The sequence below is a fragment of the Gobius niger genome (assembly GCF_951799975.1).
Source record: "Gobius niger genome assembly, chromosome: 20".
NCBI classification, from domain to species: Eukaryota; Metazoa; Chordata; class Actinopteri; order Gobiiformes; family Gobiidae; genus Gobius; species Gobius niger.
The window spans coordinates 8,926,055-8,932,510 of NC_136871.1; the positions used below are offsets into that span (position 1 = coordinate 8,926,055).

General features: G+C 44.0%; 1 protein-coding gene and 1 long non-coding RNA gene across 2 annotated transcripts in view; both read left to right on the forward strand.

The window, feature by feature from the left end:
- The window catches only part of LOC306980135, an 857,770-nt gene that overhangs the window by 601,794 nt on the left and 249,520 nt on the right, over positions 1–6,456 (forward strand). The gene's annotated exons all lie outside the window — the stretch shown is intronic.
- inka2 (inka box actin regulator 2) overlaps positions 1–6,456 on the forward strand; it is a 373,123-nt gene that overhangs the window by 270,434 nt on the left and 96,233 nt on the right. The gene's annotated exons all lie outside the window — the stretch shown is intronic.

A 6,456-nucleotide genomic window follows, 5' to 3' on the forward strand; every position in this document is an offset into this window, starting at 1 on the left:
GCTTTAAAATGTACCCAGCTTTCTTTAGTTTTACACTTTTGTGACGTTTACAGTTTCACTTCCTTGTTGGACACTAACAGGAAGTGACATACAGTAGATAGATACAGGCGGCATCTCGTCATAGAAGGGGGTGTGGCTTCGCCGAGGGGGAAAACAGAATCTTTAGAGGAACACAGTTTTTCACTCTTTTTAGCCATTCTCTGGTGGAATAGGAACTTATTTATCACATAAATAAAGTCAAGTGTAAATCGGGCCCATATGGACATATTCTCACAGCAGATTGTTCAGTAGAAGTGAAAAAAACGGCAGTTGTAGCAAGCGCTAGCTAAGTGTTAGCATTAGCCCGATGCAAACATGTAGCATCAAGTTAGCATTCTCCGTTATTTATGTATTTATGGGCTGTTTGCACTTTGCTCCTCCCCATGTCTTTGTATCTTTATTTAGTATAAAACTATATTCAAACAAATGCTGAATTAATAACATACTTTTCTACTAAATAAAGATACAAACACATGGAGAGGAGCAAAGTGGTTCAGCTGCCCATGAATACATAAATAATGGAGAATGATAACATGATGCTTCATGTTAGCATTGTGCTAATGCTAACGACTAGCTAGCGCTAGCGCAATGGGTCGCTACAAGGTCAAATACGCAAGAATCTCAACTTTTTTTCTCATTAAAAGTTGTATAATGCACCTTTAAAAAACTCAGAAAAGTCAGAAAAAATGCAGGTGAGAGGATTCATAATTAAATCTGTTCAAGCTGTTCAAATAACCCAGATTTGCAGCAGACAAAAAGTGAGGAAAAAACAGAATATTAATTTAAACTTTCGTCACCCCAGATAACATTTGACAACCTGGACGACATCCTCTTGTGCTACCTTGCTGTGCTATTTTTATTTCCTTTTTAGCCCCATTCACTCATTCATGTTCTTTCCCCCCCACATCAGCAGCCATCTCCAGACCCTCCGGCGGCTGCATGTCTAAATTACTGTAATCAGTTGATGAAAAGCAATCAGTGGCCTTGTATGAGCCGCCCGGCCTCTCCACCAATCACGGCGCAGCGCTCCCATTCACAGCTAATCACTGCGCGGCCCGAGAGCAGGCCACTTCCCGCACATGTGAAGGAGGAAGCGCTTCTCGGGCTTTGTGTTGTTTTCTTTCGGCGCTGACCGGAGTGGAGCGGCTTGACGAGCGGTGACTGGGCCAGAAACGAAGCTCCTTTATGGTTTCGCAAAGACACGGCTTCCTGTTGGCACCAGCAAATAGAGCCCATGACTTTTGTGCCAAGCGATGTCAAGGAAGTCTATAAAAAAGGGGGTTATCTCAGTCACTCGACTAAAGGGAGCTCAGTGGTTTTGCAGCTCATTGGTGGTCTTATGGTGTCTTTTGCAGAGCCGGACTAGGCACAGGCGCCGCTGTATCAGGTGGCCAGCCAGAAACCAAGGCTGCGTCCGAAACGAGCAGATTGGTAAGAGCTCTTACGCCAAACCGGATGTGCATTAGCGTCCGCCATGACAAGATGCTTCCGAATTGGTCTGTCGTTTAGGAAGTAGTTAGGAAAAGGAGCCTCGATGCTAACTATCATAGCCACTTTAGCATAGGGACCTCTGATGCTAACTAACCGCTGATTAGGAGCTATGTGCCATCCCATAAGCCACTGCGCCAAACCCCCCACCCCCCTCGCCCCCACCCACCCAAAAATGATTCTGCACAAGCCAAACTTTATAAAAGCGACAAAATCCATGTTGTCGTCCCCACAGCTCAGTCACATGTCAGTGTTTAAGAGTAAACTCAGGAAACGGATTAATTTTTTATTTTCATTTCGTAGAAACTTAAGCCACATGGATCATTTGCTACTGTCGCTTTATGAAACAGCTGTTGAAATAAAATAACACTAAAGGGAAATGTATGGACCATTTGGATTTTTTTTCTCCTTTAATGTCTTTGTTTGGACACTATGTTGTTGTTGGACACTATACAGTAGGGGGCGACATGCACTTTTGTTTGGCCCGCACTCCACCAATAACTTTAAAGAAGAAGAAAAACAGCTGTTGGTGATGTCACTTCCCTTTCCCCTGTTTAAGGACGGACGGATTGTTCAAAATGCTGCTGAAGCTCTAGTTCACTAACTGCACAGAGATCTAACAGTCGACCCCATGAAAGGTTAAGGAGTTAGTTGCTAGTGTTAGTGCTTAGAGGCTACATTTGATGGTTTCAGACGCAGCCCAACACTACTACGTTATCTGACTCAAAATTCAGACCTTCATGTCTGCTAAAGGGCCTATCTCACAAGAGACTTTCCGCAACTCGGACTGACTGTGCACATACAAAGGGTCTATCTCACCGGCCTGGAGACTAGTTGGAGTCTAGCCACCATTGGCCTCCGATACGTCCCCTGGCAACAAGGCGTGTCTCCAGGTAGTCTCGAAAAACGAATAGGTTCAATTTCAACTGAGTCTTCGCATGGTCTCCGAGAGGTCTGCGCCGTCTCAAGCAGCTGTGGCAATGTTGCGAACGCTATTTCTTGTCCTCAACCTGAGAGACGTTTTTGTGGCGTCCCTGCAATGTCTCCGAGACCTGTCGGATGCCAAGGAGATCTCAAGGGGACTCCATACCACTCTGAGATCTCCTTGGTATCCGACAGGTCTTGGAGACATTGCAGGGACGCCACAAAAACTTCTCACAGATTGAGGACAACAAATAGTTTTCGCGACACAACTGATTGAGACCCCTCGGAGACCTCTCAAAGACCATGCAGAGACCACATGGAGACATCTCAGAGAAATCTTTGTGACTTACGGCAACTGATGTCTTCAACTAGTCTCCAGGCCAGTGAGATAGGCTAGTTCAGCTAGCATTGGTCCTATCTAATGATTTAATTAAATGTGGACACACCCACTCTACCTCAAAAGTCTGACTGGTGAAGTGCTCCTGTCTGTAAGGTTCTCCCATTTTCCTAACGCTGGAGCTCTGTCAGAGTCGGATTCTTGGTCTTCTCCCTGACCAAGGCCCCATCTCTGATTGCTCAGTTTGGGGAAGGGAATCTTATTTGTATAGCGCTTTTCATATGACACAAGTCACACCCAAAACGCTTCACAAAGGTCCACCCAAAGGACGGCCAGGTCTAGGAAGAGTCCTGGTGGTTCTGAACATCTTCCACTTACAAATTATGGCGGCCAATGTGCTCTTCGGGACCTTCAATGCACTTTCCCAGATCTGTGCCTCTGAACCTTTCCTTTGGTTTCTGCTCTGACATGCACTGTCAGCTGTGGGACCAGAGTGGTGCGCACTGAATGGGTGCTGCTGCCGGATGCTCTCTCATCGAATGCAATTTCTCCATCTGTGAGATCAATAAAGTACCATCTTATCTTATCTTATCTTATAGAGGGGCGTGTGCCTTTCCAAATCAATTCATTTAAGTTGTAGAAACAGCTCAAGAATGACGAGTGGAAGAAAGATGTTCATCAGCTCAATTTTGAGTGTCATAGCAAAGGGTGTCAGCTCGTACAGTAGTATTTTTTTCACTTTGTCATTATGGGGTATTGTGTCTAGATTGATGAGGAAAATATTCAATTTAATCAATTTTGGAATGAGGCTGTATTCCCCAAATGTAACTTTATTATTTTCTTTTTTTTTTAATCAGTCCAGCTAGCAATGCCTTGATGATGTTTGATTGGTGACATGATTGGAAAGGCAAAGAGGTGGGGACACATACAGTGGGGAAAAAAAGTATTTGGCCAAAATCCAAAAGAATGTCTATGTGAAACTGACCAAATACTTTTTTTCCCCACTGTAACTGTTTACTGGTGTTAAAAATGGCTCCCAGTCTCCAGGCAAACACTGCCAAAGACCCTGAAGAAGAGATTGGGTAAATCATGACATGACATTGCTCATTTGCATCAGTGGTGGGTGGGGACGCAAAAGTACATTTTCTAGAGTACATTTCTTTCAATATTTATCTTCTATAAAAGTGTAAAAAACATCTGTATCTGTTTTAGTTTCAGCTTTATAGGTTTATTCAACATTTATTTGTGGGGACAATATAGTATTTTATGTGTATTTTTTTTCATATGCGGCCTGAGTTGCCACAAAAAAAGGTCACACACTAATATTTTGTTGGATCGCTTTGGCACTGTTTCAATAACCTTCTCCGATGTCAAAAGATCCAGTGTTGCATTTTCACTTAGATCTTGTTCCGATGATGGGAGAGCGTGACCACTGCGCAAATCCATCTCCAGCACATCCCAAAGATTCTCAATGGGGCTAAGATCTGGACTCTGCGGCGTCCGATCCACGTGCGAAAGTGATGCCTCACGCTCCCTGAACCACTCTTTGCATTTCCCTCACCTACATACCCAAGAAGACACAACGAAATGATCAGCAGCGGGCGCATCAGTCAGTGTTTTTGCCTGTGCGTCCGGACACAGCGGGACCTTGAATAATCGAAGTTGATGAAGCATTTAGCTGCAAATGGTTTTTCCAGGAGCGGCGGCCATGATTAATCAGAGATCGCCGCGGCCCTGGCCTTTCCACCCGCGCGCACATTACCAGCCTAATCTCTCCATTGATTACGCCGCCGCAATAAAGCAATACTTCACTTCACGCTTTCTCTTTTTCCCTGAGTCACTTTCCCTACTTATATGGCAGATGGATGACACAGATGCATGACGAATGATGCTTTCGCAGATCGCATCTCCGTACCACACCCACGCGGCTATATTGAGCGAATAAATCATGCTTAACGTGGCATTAGAGTCACATTTATTGACCAAAAAAGTTGTTATTCCATAGCAGTGTTTTTACGGAAGTTGTAAAAACATGTAAAGGGCTTAAATACGTTGTACATTCAAATATTAACAGGCAAGAAAACAGCATTTCAGAAAATTGTTACAATTATATGGCAAGGAAGGCTTTCTGGTTTATATAATATCGATAACACTGAACACTGCGTATCTAGCCCGGTCAACCATACCAGATTATATTCGATCTTTTAGTTGAACTTTTGGAACCATACTGGAGATCAACTATCACTTATAACGTGTAAGGCAATCTTTTAAAATGAGCATAATGAGCATTAAAGAAAGGCTGACTGTATCTGTAATATGATTCTGAATATTCATTGACTTCTACACACTTGATATTCCCTTTTTGAAGTGTGGACCCATTAGTGATTTTAGTCAATGGCTTTGCAGATTGACGAGGCCTGATTCCAAACCCACTCCCCAAAAGGCAGAAAATGATTTGACACGGATGACCAGGCTAGTGCACCTTCACATGCACAGTCCATAGGAGCACAAACAAGCTCCGCATCTGATCCTGACGTCCCATGTATACATGTGTTTTGGGGCTAAACCGCTCGTGCCCATGTGTCCGGACTCCCAGGGCGCTCGCCGGCCGGTCCCCCTCTGGGATGCGCCTTCAGAGATGACCTACTTCTCCTGATTGTCAGCAGCAGAAGGCGGTTTCATCAGCAGCGCTTTGTGTGGAGGCACTGAACTGTGTCTGGGACCCCGGGAACAGGCCAATTGGACCTTATTGTGTAATGAAGCTCCTCACACACACACACACGGACACACACGGACACACACACACACATGCACACACACGGGCAGGGGCTATAGGCCGGGAGAATTTATCACAGCTATTTATTAACCTAGAAGAAATGCGATTCCCTGGTTCGGAGATGCACGGTCGAGGCGCCATTATGATCCATTACGGGGAGGTGACAGAGGCGGCTGATGGATGGTGCCGTCGTTGCCAAAGTCTATGGATTCGAAAAGGGGAGAGATGCAATACCTTCACAAAATGGCCGCGGCGCACCAACATGGCTCCGATCGTGGGGAGTAAATGTTTCGTGACTGACAAATGGAAAGACGTTTACAAGCAGACACTAGGGATGTAACAATGTATGTTGCACAATGAAGTAACTGCGTGATGGTTCGGGTTTGCTTGTTTGGTGCAAAACATCACAGCATTTTCCAAGGATGGGATTTGAAAGACATCCCAATCGAGTTTCAGAACACATTTTAGTCATTTAAATGTTAGGTTATATCGAAAATGATGCATATTTTAGTTGATGTTGATGTTACATGACAGCACAGTAAAGGTTGTAGGGTGGAAATAGCATGGTAACTAAGTTCAATTATGAAAATTACATAGTAATTACAACTGGACCCATTGTCACACTTTGCTTAATAAACCTAACCCAGGAGAGACTGTAAATGATCAGGAAACTGTTACTTTTTTCTTGATTATGATATGAAAATGGCTACAAAGATGCTTTCGACTCTCATTATTCAATGATATTTCCGTCCTATTACCATGCTATTAACTTCTAAATTTGCAAATCACAGTGTTACATCCCCACCGAACAAAAGAGCAGTTTCATTGTCCCCTACAACAAAATCAGGACCAGGCAACGACTACATAAATATGTACATTTATCTTACAGCAC